The sequence below is a fragment of the Suricata suricatta genome, chromosome 9 (genome assembly GCF_006229205.1).
Source record: "Suricata suricatta isolate VVHF042 chromosome 9, meerkat_22Aug2017_6uvM2_HiC, whole genome shotgun sequence".
In the NCBI taxonomy this organism is placed as follows: domain Eukaryota; kingdom Metazoa; phylum Chordata; class Mammalia; order Carnivora; family Herpestidae; genus Suricata; species Suricata suricatta.
The window spans coordinates 84742895-84757133 of record NC_043708.1 but is presented as its reverse complement, the minus strand read 5'-3'; the positions used below and the strand labels follow the sequence as shown (position 1 = coordinate 84757133).

Sequence of the window (14239 nt, the reverse complement as noted above, 5' to 3'; positions counted from 1 at the left end):
GGGGTAGAAGGGTTTATGTGAGCAAATCATAGTAAAACCTGGGGAAAGACACAGACATCAAAATCCAGGAGGCACAGAGGACTCCCATTTAGATTCAACAAAAAACAACCATCAACAAGGCATATCATTGCCAAATTCACAAATACTCAGGCAAAGAAAGAGTTGTGAAAGCAGCAAGAGGAAAAAGATCCTTAACCTACAAGGGAAGACAGATCAGGTTAGCAGCAGACCTATCCACAGAAACTTGGCAGGCCATAAAGGAGTGGCAGGATATATTCAATGTGCTGAATCTGAAAAATATTCAGCCAAGAATTCTTTATTCAACAAGGCTGTAATTCAAAATAGAAGAAGAGATTTAAAAGTTTCCCAGGCAAAAATTAAAGGAGTTCATAACCACTAAACCAGCTCAGCAAGAAATTTTAAGGGGAACTCTCTGAGGGGAGAAAAGACGGCAGAAAAAAGACAAAGATAAAAAGCAACAAAAACTAGAAATGGCCAGAGAGCACCACCAGAAACTCCAACTCTACAGGCAACATAATGGCAATAAACTCATATCTTTCAGTACTCATTCTGAATGTCAATAGACTAAATGATCCAATCAAAAGACATAGGGTAACAGAATGGATAAGAAAACAAGATCCATCTATATGCTGTTTACAAGGGATCCATTTTAGACTCAGACACCTTCAGATTGAAAGTAAGGGGATGGAGAACCATCTATCATGCTAATGATTGCCAAAAGAAAGCCAGAGTAGACATAATTATATCAGACAATCTAGACTTTAAAAGAAAGACTGTAACAAGAGATGAAGAGGGGCATTATATCATAATTAAGGGGTCTATACGCCAAGAAGACCTAACAGTTGTAAATATTTATGCTCCAAATGAGAAAGTACCCAAATATATAAATCAATCACAAACATGAAGAAACTCACTGATAACAATACCATAATAATAGGGGACTTCAACACCTTACTTGCAGCAATGGACAGATCATCTAAACAGAAAATCAACAAGGAAACAATGGCTTTGAATGACACACTGGAACAGATGGATTTAACAGATACAGTCAGAACATTTCATCCTAAAGCAGCAGAATACACATTATTCTCCAGTGCACATGGAACTTTCTCCAGAATGGATCACACAGTAGGACACAAATCAGCCCTCAACAAGTACAAAAGATCAAAATCATACCGTGCATATTTTCAGACCACAGCACTATGAAACTCAAGGTCAACAACAATAAAAAATGTGGAAAGATGATAAATATTTGGAGACTAAAGATACCCTAGTAAAGAACTAATGGGATAACCAAGAAGTTAAAGAGGAAATTAAAAAGTACATGGAAGCCAATGAAAATGATAACACCACAGCCCAAAATCTCTGGGAACAGCAAAGGTGGTCATAAGGGGGAAGTATATAGCAATCCAGGCCTTCCTAAAGAAGGAAGAAAGGTCTCAGATACACAACCTAACTTTACAACCTAACATTACCTTAAAGAGCTGGAAAAAGAACAGCAAATAAAACCCCAAACAGCAGAAGATGGGAAATAATAAAATTCAGAGCAGAAATCAATGCTATCAAAACCAAAAAAACAGTAGAACAGACCAATGAAACCAGAAGCTGGTTCTTTGAAAGAATTAACAAATTGATAAATCCCTAGCCAGTTTGATCAAAAAGAACAAGGAAAGGACCCAAATAAAATCAAGAATGAAAGAAGAGAGATCACAACCAACATTGCAGAAATACAAACAATAATAAGAGAATATTATGAGCAATTATATGCCAATAAAATGGGCAATCTGGACGAAATGGACAAATTCCTAGAAACATGTAAGTGACAAAAACTGAAACAGGAAGAAACAGAAAATTTGAACATACCCATAACCAGTAAAGAAATTGAATTAGTAATGAAAAATCTCCCAAAAAACAAGAGTCCAGGGTCAGATGGCTTTCCATGGGATTTCTGCCAAACTTTTAAAGAAGAGTTAACACCTATTCTCTTGAAGCTGTTCCAAAAAATAGAAATGGAAGGAAAACTTCCAAACTCCTTCTATGAATCCAGCATTACCTTGATTCCAAAATCAGACAAAGACACCACTAAAAAGGAGAACTACAGACCAATTTCCCTGATGAACACAGATGCAAAAATCCTCAACAAGATACTAGCCAATCAGATCCAACAATACTTTAAAAAAAATTATTCCTCACGACCAAGTGGGATTTAGACCTGGGATGTAGGGCTGGTTCAATATCTGCAAAACAATTAATGTGGTTTATCACATCAATAAAAGAAAGGACAAGAACACATGATCCTCTCCATAGATGCAGAAAAAGCATTGGACAAAATACAGCATGCTTTTTTGATAAAAAAAACCGTCAAGAAAGTAGGGATAGAAGAATCATACCTCAAAATCATAAAAGCCATATATGAAAGACCCACTGCTAATATCATCCTCAATGGGGAAAAACTGAGAGTTTTCCCCCTAAAGTCAGGAATAAGACAGGGATGGCCATTCTTGCCACTGTTATTCAACATAGTATTGGAGGTCTTATCCTCAGCAATCCAACAACACAAAGAAATAAAAGGCATCCAAATCTGCCAGGGGGAGGCCAAACTTTCACTCTTTGCAGATGACGTGATACTCTATATGGAAAACCCAAAAGATTCCACCAAAAACTGCTAGAACCGATCCACAAATTCAACAAAGTCGCAGGATATAAAATCAATGCACAGAAATCAGTAGCATTCCTATACACCAATAATGAAGCAACAGAAAGAGAAATCGAGGAATTGATCCCATTTACAATTGCACCAAAACCCATAAAATACCTAGGAATAAATATAACCAAAGAGGTGAAAAATCTATACAGTGAAAACATAAGAAAGCTTATGAAAGAAATTGAAGAAAACACACACACACAAAAGGAAAACATATTCCATGCTCCTGGATAGAAAGAATATTGTTAAAATGTCAATACTACCCAAAGCAATCTACATATTCAATGCAATCCCTATCAAAATAACACCAGCATTCTTCACAGAGCTAGAACAAACAATCCTAAAACTTGTATGGAATCTGAAAAGATCCCGAATAGCCAAAGCAATCTTGAAAAAGAAAACCAAAGTTGGAGGCATCACAATCCTGGACTTCAACTTGTATTACAAAACTGTAATCATCCAGACAGTATGGTACTGGCACAAAAACAGACACTCAGATCAATGGAACAGAACAGAGAACCCAGATGGACCCACAAAAGTATGGCTAACTAATCTTTGACAAGGCAGGAAAGAATATCAAATGTAATAAAGACAGTCTCTTCAGCAAGTGGTGCTGGGGAAACTGAACAGCAAAGTGCAGAAAAATGAACCTGGACCACTTTCTTACACCATACACACAAACTCAAAATGGATGAAAGACTTAAAACTAAGACAGGAAGCCATCAAAATCCTACAGCGTAGCATGCAAAAATCTGTTTGACCTTGGCTGCAGCAACTACTTAACACATCTCCAGAGGCAAGGGAAACAAAAGCAAAACCGGACTATTGGGACCTCATGAAAATAAAAAGCTCCTGCACAGTGAAGAAAACAATCAGCAAAACTAAAAGGCAACCAAAAGAATGGGAGGAGATATTTGCAAATGACATATCAGATAAAGGGTTAGTATCCAAATTCTATAAAGAACTTCTCAAACTCAACACCCAAAATACAATTAATCCAGTGAAGAAATGGGCAAAAGTCAGGAATAGACACTTTTCCAAAGAAGACATCCTGATGGCCAACCAACACATGAAAAAATGCTCAACATCACTCATCATCAGGGAAATACAAATCAAAACCACAATGAGATAGCATCTCACACCTGTCAGGATGGCTAACATTAACAACTCAGGCAACAACAGATATTGGCGAAGATGCGAAGAAAGAAGATCTCTTTTGCACTGCTGGTTGGAATGCAAACTTGTGCAGCCACTCTGGAAAACAGTAGGAAGGTTCCTCAAAAAATTAAAAATAGAACTACCCTAGGACCCAGCAGTTGCACTACTTGGTATCTATCCAAGGGATACAGGTGTGTTGTTTTGAAAGGGCACATACACCCCAATGTTTATGGTAGCACTATCAACAATAGCAAAAATATGGAAATATGTGTGTGTGTGTATATATATATTATACACACAATGGAATATTACTTGGCAATCAAAAAGAATGAAATCTTGCCATTTGCCACTATGCAGATGGAACTAGAGGGTATTATGCTAAGCAAAATTAGTCAGAAAAGACAAATCTCATATGACATCACTTGTATGAGGACTTTAAGATACAAAACAGATGAACATAAGGAAAGGGAAGCAAAACAATATAAAAACAGGGAGGGTGACAAACATAAGAGACTCTTAAATATGGAGAATAAACAGAGGGTTGCTGGAGGGGTTGTGGGAGTGGGGGATGGGCTAAATGGGTAAGAGGCATTAAGGAATCTACTCCTGAAATCATTGTTGCACTATATGCTAACTTGGATGTAAATTTAAAAATAAATAAATTTTTAAAAAAGAATATTTGCAATGAAAATAAAAGGAAAAAAGGTCTGACTCAACAAGGGGCAAGAGCATCATCACGATTTGGCTCCACCCTTACCCTCTCGTCCTAATATTATGTCAGAGCTATGACATGTCTTTTCCAATGCTACCTGTATGTTCATGCTTCCTTGCCTTTGTTTTTGCCTTTCTCTCTGCCTAGAATACCTTTCCCGCTTTTCTCCCAGGAAAATTACTCTGCATGCCTTGAAACCCAGCTCAAATATCATATCCTGGGGGAATAAATGATCTAAGCTGTAATGCAGTTTACATATACTTCTAACATAATTGTAATTGTTTCTTCCCTCTTATGATTAACGCTGGACTGGAATGATCACATCAGAGTAATAATGACTCTTACTTACATTTATATCTCAAGGCCTAGCATAGATCATACTAGGACCCACCGTTTGTTGGGTAGGTGGATGCGTGTTGGCTTGGACCACTGCCTGACAGAACAGGCACACCTCCCCCTGAGCCTTTCTCTGCAGACTCCCTATAAACTGAAGACCATTTCTTCTCGGCCTAATGCTTTGCTCTGTAATGAGCTTTGTACTTTTTTATTTCACTGACATGTAAAATTTCAAAACTATTTTTGGAGAGCAACATAGGCTTGCCAATTTTTAATTTTCCAAGTAAAGACTTAAAAAAAATTATCATTTCCCCATCAGGTAATAAAATATTACCTTCTATTGAGGTTAACACTTCAAAAGTATGAAGGACATAATCTCAGCCTAGAAGACAGTCTTTTGAATTAAATACATTTAGCCTTTTGAAAAGCTTACCATATTGACCTTATTTTCTCTTATTCCGTGATGAAAACTTCATCCTGTTTCTGAGTTCTAGAATAATTTTTGGAAACCACTGATTTAAAGCCTTGCTTCTGAGAGGCAGCTCCTCCATTCTTCCTCAGGAATGAGTTTTAGTCCTCATGACACGAAGAGTCCTGCTGGATCTCCCCATGGGTTTCTTTTTGCAGGAATAGAGAGAAGAACCTAGAAACAAGAGACCAACTAAGCATACTGAGCACTTACCATAGTGTCCCAACCACTGTGCTGGTCACTTGACATGTGTATTAGGTGCACATCTCAGTTAAAAACTCAAGAATGCAAGCAATGCAACTTTATCTCTTAGTCTTAATGAAGTTATTTTCTATCTGAATATGTTCCACTAGGTGACAAATGTGATCTTAATTCAGGGTCCCTCTCCCTTTCTTTCCCTGAGGGTTGCATCTTCGATCCAGAGGAATGACTTAGTGCACAAGCAGGGCTAGATTAAACTTCCCAAGGTCTTAAGCACTGAAATGATTATGATGAGTCATATGTAATTGAAAAAAATTTAAGTACTTACAGTTCATTATTTCCTAACAAAGTTCTGGGGCTTTTTTTCCCCCTCTCTCCCAAAAGTATCACTTTAGTGCTTTTTATTATTTCAAAAGCATTTTGGGGTAAATGCTTTCTTTGGCTGGGGTCCTTAATAAGTTCTTGGTCTACCAGAGGGTTCATCTGGTTCTGTTCGTTGGCCTGCCTTTAGCATCCACTTAGATATATTGGATTTTTTTTGTGGGTCGATGCAGATCACATGGAGTCCTCCTCACCCTGTCCACACAAGACTGCCTTCAACCTGAAGGCTCTTTATGCCATATCTAGGCCACTCGGGATTAGAACTTATCTCTTCAGTGTAAATTTTGATCCTTTTAAAATGCACCAGTTACTATTATCAGTCATCATACTCTATACAGACAAAGGAACTGAGGGAATAGAAGGGTGGACAATAGGCAGGGAACAGAATCATATTATCTGTATAACATTATTTCCATTGGCTCAAGTTCTACTTATTTTTTGTTTAGCTTTCCTTTCTGATGTCTGCACTAGATTATAGGTCTATGAGAACAACACATCTGTCTTATTCATTACTATACCCCCAGAACCTAGAACAGTGCCTAGCACATAGTAGGCTCTCAATAAATATTGTTGATCTAATGACTAAGAATGAATGAGACAAGAACAACCCAAAGAGGTGGAAGGGTGTCACAGAGAGGAAGCTGGAAGCGCTAAAAATAAACTTCAATTATTTTACATTTCTGGTGGAAGTTTATATCAGCTTTCCCTTAGAAAGTTTTGCTTCACTGCAGCAAAAAGCTGTCTCTTCATTCTACCACTTCTTGTGTTGTTTTCTGATTGTTGCTGTTGGGCTAGTTGTTTCTCTTGGCTGGAAAACTAAACTGCTTTGGGTAAAGAGTATTAGTATATACTTTTGGAGCTCCCCAGGATGCACAGCACTTTTTGAGCTAAAAGATGCTAGTTTACTGAATGAATGAAGAACAAATGAATGAATGAATGAATGAATGAAATTTGAGTCCTGAATATCCAGAGAATCCCTGAGTAATGGGCTCCCTTTTAAGGGTTAAGTCCAAAGTGGTGTCTTCTAGACTGAGTCTTTCCAGGTTCAGCATTCCACATCCACTTCCTGGGGAGCAGCACCTCCTAGAGGAAGTCCAGGGGTGCTGCCTCTTCCTAGCCACCCCCAAATACAGGCCTCTTGGCGACTCCTTCCTTCCCAGACCCACCAGCTTTTCATCCTCAAAACCTTAATGTTAGTCCTCTGGAGGTGGCCCAGTAGACTCTGGCAGGTCCCTTCCATAACCCCGAGTACTGACAAGGTGAACAATGAAGGGCTCCATTCCAGCCAAGTGGTTCTAGACAATAGCAGTACTTCTCAAACTTGGATGTGCAGATGCATCACCTGGGGAGGATCTTATTAAAATGAAGATTCCGATCTAGTGGTTTTGGGTTATGAACCAGGATTCTGAATTTTGAGCCATCTTCCAGATGATACAAAGGCTGCCAGTCCAGTCAGTGCTGCACCTCTGTGGTGACCAGCAGCTACAGCAGCAGCAGCTCCCAGATGTACCAGGTGTGACCAGGAAGTCATGGGGTCGACTGTTTATGCAAACCTCCGAAGGTGATAAATTACAGTTGTCCCCTTCAAGGGCTGCCCCTTAAAAGTCAACACACTTATACCAAAAAATATTTTGCAGGAATGTTGCCTAAAATTTTTTTGGAATTGCTGTTGAAGCTTATTGCACCTTTAAAACTCAGTAGTGACATCCTTTTCTTTGACGGTGAATTCAAAAAATTTTTCAAAATAAAATGTGATTATAAATATTGAGATGGATTTACTTACATGGCTTGTAAATCAGCCCTGAAAGTTATCCCCAAACAAGAGTTGCAAAAATATTTGGGGCAGATGGTTGGAGAAAGGGAAATGTCTACTTTGAAACATTTAGATGCTTGAGTACCGCTGTGTTCATTTTTAAGGAGTTGATTTCATTAGTAGTTTAAGTAAAACTTAAAAAGGGCTTGGAGAGTGGCAGGCAGCTTTACAAATATTAACTCATTTAATTCTCATAATAAGCCTGCTTTTATTCCCATTTTACAAATGAGAAAACTAGGGCACAGATTCATTGTGTAACTTACCCAAAGTCATCCCGCTAATTAATGCAAGAGTCAGGCTCAAACTCTAGGCAGCCTGCTTCCAGGTGTCACAGGATTAATTATTAAGCTATGCTAACCTTAAATAGAGTTAGGAATCGCCTAAAGAATGTCAGCTACTAGGGAGTCTATCAGAAGGAAAAGAAATAAATTAAGTGACTTAGAGTGGAGACTAGAAGACTACAGAAAATAACAAATCCATCCCCCAAACAGAAACAGCTGGAGCTGGAATGAGTGACTAGAGAGTTCTTACAGCCCCTGCCCCTTTCCTGGTTCTGGTGCCTAGAAAAGACCTCAAGAAGGAAGGGAAAGCAAGTTCTCAGGCTCACCTTCCACCATTCTATTCTCTCATGGTCTGAGCTGTCCTGTTTTGTGGCTTTAAACTCATCAAATTTAGGGAACTGGGAGCAGGGAGACCCAGGGAAATTGCAGCATGCAGCATTGTCTTGCTTTTTACATGGCTGTTCAGTGAGGTTTTGCTGATGGATTGTGAGTAAAGCGGGCACCCCACCGAAATGTCCATCTCTTCCAGAAATACTTCCTGACTTACTTTGCCACCCTCAGGTCCCCACAGAGGAGCTGGAGAGGGTCATTCTTCACTCAGTCCTATTTCATTTCCTCCTTGACAGTGACACAACCACCAGCAGCCACTTGAGAGCCAAATCCAAAACTCACTTCCATTTTGCTTAATGCCAAATGACAGCCCCGAGTTTGTAGAGTTTGGATTTTTTTAAGTGCGCATAAAACAAGCGAACAAAATTTGCTTCAGTTTTGAGATGGGTTAGGAGAAAATCTTCCCAGAGAAAACACCTCTCACCTAGAAGGCTGTGTAGGCGGAGGCCACAAGCACCGTTCACAGTGGCTATGCCTCCAGTATGGTCATATTTTTCATTTGACACAGGATCTGAACCGTCTAATCTGCATTCTTCTAACCCTTAATAGATGTTCGCCATTTGTTCCTATACCTCCTACACTCAAAATATTGAAGTTTTAGCAGGGTGAGGCTTTCATGAGGACGCGGTGTACGATCTGATCATTATCAGAGGGCAAATGAGGAAAGAGAAGTACCCCCAACAGAACAACGTCCTAAAACATGCAGCGGTTAAGACGGAGTGTGGGCTGACTCACTAGCACTTGTACAATTGGAAAGAAGAAGTAAAGTCCCAGAACTTCAATTTCAGCCCTAACCTAATATTAAGGAGCAGACGGGACACAGCCACGGGGCGCAATGTGGCTTCCCAAATCTAAAAAGGCGCCCTAGCCGTGCCATTGCTTCCGCAATGCCGTGACTCGGATTCGAACCGAGGTTGCTGCGGCCACAACGCAGAGTACTAACCACTATACGATCACGGCGCGCTACCGGAACGCCACGAAAAGCCTTGCCTCCAAGTGTAGGTCATGTAGTCTAGCCGGCTGGCCGCCTTGGCCTTCCGAAGTCGTCCACGGTCTGCCAGGCCTGTCTGGCCCTCGCGCTGACCCCGAAGCGAAGTAGGGACGCAGTGGACTCCACGACCGGTCTCCGCAGGTCGTGCGCACGCATCTTAAAAGACAGAACTGCCATGAGGCCGTTACGTTCACATAATGTGTATCGAAGTGATGCCCCGGGGTCGCCCGTATGGTAGGTCCCTCTCACCGCCCCCCCCCCCATGCCCTGGCGCTCATGCTATCTGAGGACACTCTGGCTGTGAACGGGGCTGTCTCCAGAATTCTACAAGAAGGAAATATCAGTTCCGACCCACTGGCACAACTTCCTCCGAGGCGCTGGGCGGAAACGGAAACCTTGAGCGCAGCTTCAGACTGCGTGGGATCTGACTCCCGGGCGAGTGTAGACCAAAACCAGGAAAGCAGAGAGACCAGCGTGTCGGCGTACTCTCAGCAAGAGGCCAAGTTGGAGATCAGCGGGAGCCGATTGTGACGTGACAAGGGGGCGGGGCTTTTAATAGAGAAGAACTCAGGCGAGGAAACCGAAGGCCAAATCCCCAGTAGCTCGCCGTGATCGTATAGTGGTTAGTACTCTGCGTTGTGGCCGCAGCAACCTCGGTTCGAATCCGAGTCACGGCATTGCGAAAGCAGTGGCACGGCAGGGGTGTTGCTTTTATTGCTGCCCTCCATATTTTTATTTCGAGTTTGTAACAATATTCGGAGAAATGGATCCCAATCCCCTTATGCCAGTTGGAAACGACGTTTACGTCATGCCAGCTCTGGCTAAATTGGACCTCGGAAGAATATAGGCTTCCTGTTACTCCAGCTACGCGCTATACCGTTCACTGGAGACAAAGCACAGAGCACTCACAAGGCTGATGTGTTGTCATAGGCATATAACTGAATTTCCATGGCAGCGCTGGAAAAGGACTCCCAGTAATAGGAAGAAAAGGCTTCACAGAGGAGGTGATTTTTGAAGTAGCTCTCAAAGGCAAGAAAATTTGCCGAGCAGCCAGGATAATCTCCTGTGCAAAGGTATAATGGAGTTTTTTTCACAAAAGAACTATCGGCAATTCCTCTATAAATCCTACCTCTTCCCCACCCTCACTTCTAAAGGACCTGTTGAGTGAATGAATGCGAGTACTTAGGGAATGGGAAGCGACACTGAGGGAGGGCCAAGGGATGAGCTGCAAAAGGTGGACGAATTTCCTGCAGTCGGGGGAGGGGGGGGGGTTGTGTTAGTAACATCCCTCTGGTGACTCTGCAGGGAGTGCGAGTGATGATTAAAGCAGACAGGTGGTCACCCTGGATTCTCTTGTTAGAACTAGTGGCACGTTCTCAGTTCAGCAAAAATTCTCTGCCTACTGTGGACCTGGCCTGATTCTAGGCGCGGTAAGAGCGGGAACACTGATGGACAAGAAGAAAAATCGCACCGGGCCCTGCTGCTGCCCAGGGCACAACCGAGGTGGGCACCGGTATCGGCGGGAGTACTGCGGAAGGAGAAGGCAGGATCGTTGGGGAGGTAGCAGAAGCTGCAAGGAAGTTGGTGGGGAATGGGGTCGGCAGGGTGAGATGCGTTCATTGACCCCTCCCCCCCTTACACGCGTCCAGTCAGGCCTGGGGGCGTCCGCATCCTCCGCGGAGGCGATGTTGGGTCACTCCTGGGGGGATCAGCGGAGAAGAAACCCCCTAAGGAGCGCCCCCTTCAGACTCAGGGTCGCTACAAAGATCTCCTGCTAGGAATGGGTGTTACACAACTTGTGGACAGAGTTCGGCCATTTCCGTCCCTGAATGCCCAAGTGGTCCCTCTAAACTCCCACCTCATTCACAAGGAACCCACGATTCCCCACTCCAACATCAATACTTCCTGTGTCTAATGAATCAAAACCTGAAAGAGAGAGCAACTGGCGAGAGAGCAATGCGCCTGCGCAGTGTCAGATTCGGCGTTAGACTGGAACTCCGCCCTATAGGTGGACCTCTTGGTGACGTTAAGACAGGGAAGGCCTATGACTGTTGAAGAGGACAATCAGAAGGCGATCCTTACAGGTCCCCGGTAGCTCGCCGTGATCGTATAGTGGTTAGTACTCTGCGTTGTGGCCGCAGCAACCTCGGTTCGAATCCGAGTCACGGCATTGTGGGAACAATGGCACGGCAAGGGGCCTGTCCTTTTAAAATTGTTTTCTTTTTTTGTATGAACGTTTTCTATAGGACACAACTCACCTTCTTGAAATAAACCGCCGGGTCTTTCCCTTGAAAACTGAGCCGCCCCTAAGATCGCCACCTCCAGTAATTCTCATTTAATGCTCTGAATTCTATTTCACATGAGTTAGAATCCCTTCCTGCCTGAAAACATTGGAAATCGTTGTCTAAATCATTCTATGGCAGCAAAACCGCGCCTGTGTGACCTTCCAATTGTTTTCGTTTTCATGGATTTTTAAAAATGTGGTTGTTTATGTTTAAATAGAGAATACATGTGCATAAGTCCAGTGAAAAGTAAGCCTCCCTCTCATTCTTCACCTCAGCCACCAAGTATTGGTTTCCCTCATATCTTTCCATGACAGTCCTTGTATAAACAAGTATTTATATGTGTGTGTGTGTGTGTGTATATATATATATATATATATATAACCCCCACCTCTGCTTCTTGCATAACACAAATGACCTCTTCCCTTCCTTACCTTCACCCCCATAAGTCAGACAGACAAGCAGATAGGCAAACTCCCTTTACAAAGAAGAGTACACATACCTGGAGGGACTATCCACCCAGTGATCCTGTCCTTTTTCACCAGGGGCCCTGGGTCCTGGCTGGGGCAGGTGAGGGCTGGCTGGGTTGGTGAGATATAGGGGAAAGGGATTCCTCATTGTGTTTATAAAAACCTTTGGATGGTTGCCTGGGCTCCGCTGAGAAGCAGCCCTATTTTGATTTCATGCTGGAAGGGCAGGGTAGTATCCTAGTTTTGGAGTTAGGAAGAGGGACTTGGCAGTCCATTTGGAGACCGTCCACTTCCATCTCTCTGCTATCTATTATCAGGATCAAACCTAAATTACAGACCACTAAAGTTAGAAAATTCAGGCTAATGAAAGGTAGACCTGAATCTCACTATGTGTATATTCCAAGGATATAGCCTCTCCATAAATATTTGAAGAGAGGTTTCTTATGGAGTCCATAAGTAAGTCAAGTGGCCCAGTTTACTTCATGATTGCATCTTAGGTTATATTCTTTCAAAACAAAACCTTGTTATTTTCATATAAATAGAAAACTTGGCCCAAATGAAACTCCATCTACATCTAGAATCTCAAAGAACAGAGTGCATATGTAAATAAACTAAGATGTTTGTTCTCTCAAGTTTGTGAACAGAGATGGGCCTAAGGCAAGGCTGGAGACAAAAGGCAAGGACCAGTCTTAGAAGGCAAAACCCAGAAGGAATCAGAGCTCAGGGGATGACAGGGCACCCAAAGTCAGACAAACAGAAGGGACAACACCCTACTCAGTCCCCACTAAGAAAAGTGAGGGCTAAGGACTAGGCCTTGAGATAGGCATAAATTTAGGAGGTTAAAGGAGGAAGAGGGTATGGCCTGAAAGAAAGGAGGAGAACCACAACAGTGTCATTTAAGGAAAGTTTGGGAGAAGATTTCAGAGATGGAGTTCAGCACATTCAGGTGCTGCAAAGGAGAAAGAGGAATAAGATAAAATCATAGGGTTTGACACTTAGAAATCATTGTTTGATTTAAAAAACCTTCCATAAAAGCAACTAGGCAATGTTTATCAAGAGTCAGAAAAAGAAAAGTATACCTTTGCCCCAATAATTCCTTTCTGGGAATATTACTAAAGGAAATAATCCAAAACTTGGAAAACTTAAGTGCAAAAAAATGTTTACTACAGGGTTATTTAGAAGGGAAGAAAGTGGAAATAGCCTGAATGCTCAACAAATAAAGTAATATTGAACTAAACTAAAATATGTTCATTTGATAATATATTGAGTAGTCATTTTTAAAGTATCAAAAGTACATAAATGTAGTATTAAGTCAGGTTTTTTTAAATACCATCTCCAACTAAAAGGAATGAAGTTCTCTTTTAGAAAATGGCTGATTACAGTCTATAGTAGGGGAAGTATAAGTCTGGAATATTTTCTGTAAGAAAGCAAGTTAACTGCTTAAATATTGATGGAACCACATCAAAAGGACGCAGGAGCCTCTTTAAAGAATTTCTGTTGGCCAACTTTGAGACAATTGGAGCATCAAAGAGTAATAACAGTAATAATGATAATAGGTTATATCACATTGGATAGATAATTTTTGAGATGATGGAGATGAGAGAAACAGAGAAACAGTCAGAAGCAGCAGCAGCTCTTACAAAACAAAACAAAAAAATAGATAATAAATGCAGGGGAAATGACAGAATTAGAGTCACCATTTTGCAATCCCCAGTGTAATAACAAATACAAGCAGAGATCATCAATGGAAGCTAAAAACTGCTAGGCAAAACATTACTGGAAGCAAATAACCAAAGATCTTAGGATATTACATCACAGCTTACTTTAAATTGTAAAGGGAAGATCTGATGGACTCCAAATAAACCAAGTGATCTAGCCTAGTTTTGCCAATAAAGGGACAAATGTGTACTACTGGTCTGCCACTGTAACACAGTGGGAAGTCCAATAAAGGGACAAATGTGTACTACTGGTCTGCCACTGTAACACAGTGGGAAGTCCACAACATCCCCTATGTTACAAAATGTCTAGAC

At 41.6% G+C, this 14239-nt stretch overlaps 1 long non-coding RNA gene and 3 other non-coding genes across 4 annotated transcripts in view; 2 read left to right on the top strand and 2 right to left on the bottom strand.

Annotated features, from left to right (window-relative positions):
* Window positions 1-9450, bottom strand: part of LOC115301273 — an 18997-nt gene extending 9547 nt beyond the window's left edge. The window contains exons 1-2 of the long non-coding RNA XR_003913049.1: window positions 9410-9450; window positions 5365-5574 (exon numbers count right to left, since the gene is read on the bottom strand). This is a non-coding gene — a long non-coding RNA (uncharacterized LOC115301273). The remainder of the gene's footprint in view (window positions 1-5364; window positions 5575-9409) is intronic.
* TRNAH-GUG lies at window positions 9355-9426 on the bottom strand. Its single transcript has one exon. It is a non-coding gene; the product is annotated as a tRNA-His (tRNA).
* A 612-nt stretch (window positions 9451-10062) lies between the features above and the next one.
* Window positions 10063-10134, top strand: TRNAH-GUG. The gene has a single exon. It is a non-coding gene; the product is annotated as a tRNA-His (tRNA).
* A 1421-nt stretch (window positions 10135-11555) lies between these two features.
* On the top strand, window positions 11556-11627 carry TRNAH-GUG. Its single transcript has one exon. It is a non-coding gene; the product is annotated as a tRNA-His (tRNA).
* Window positions 11628-14239: the final 2612 nt, after the last annotated feature.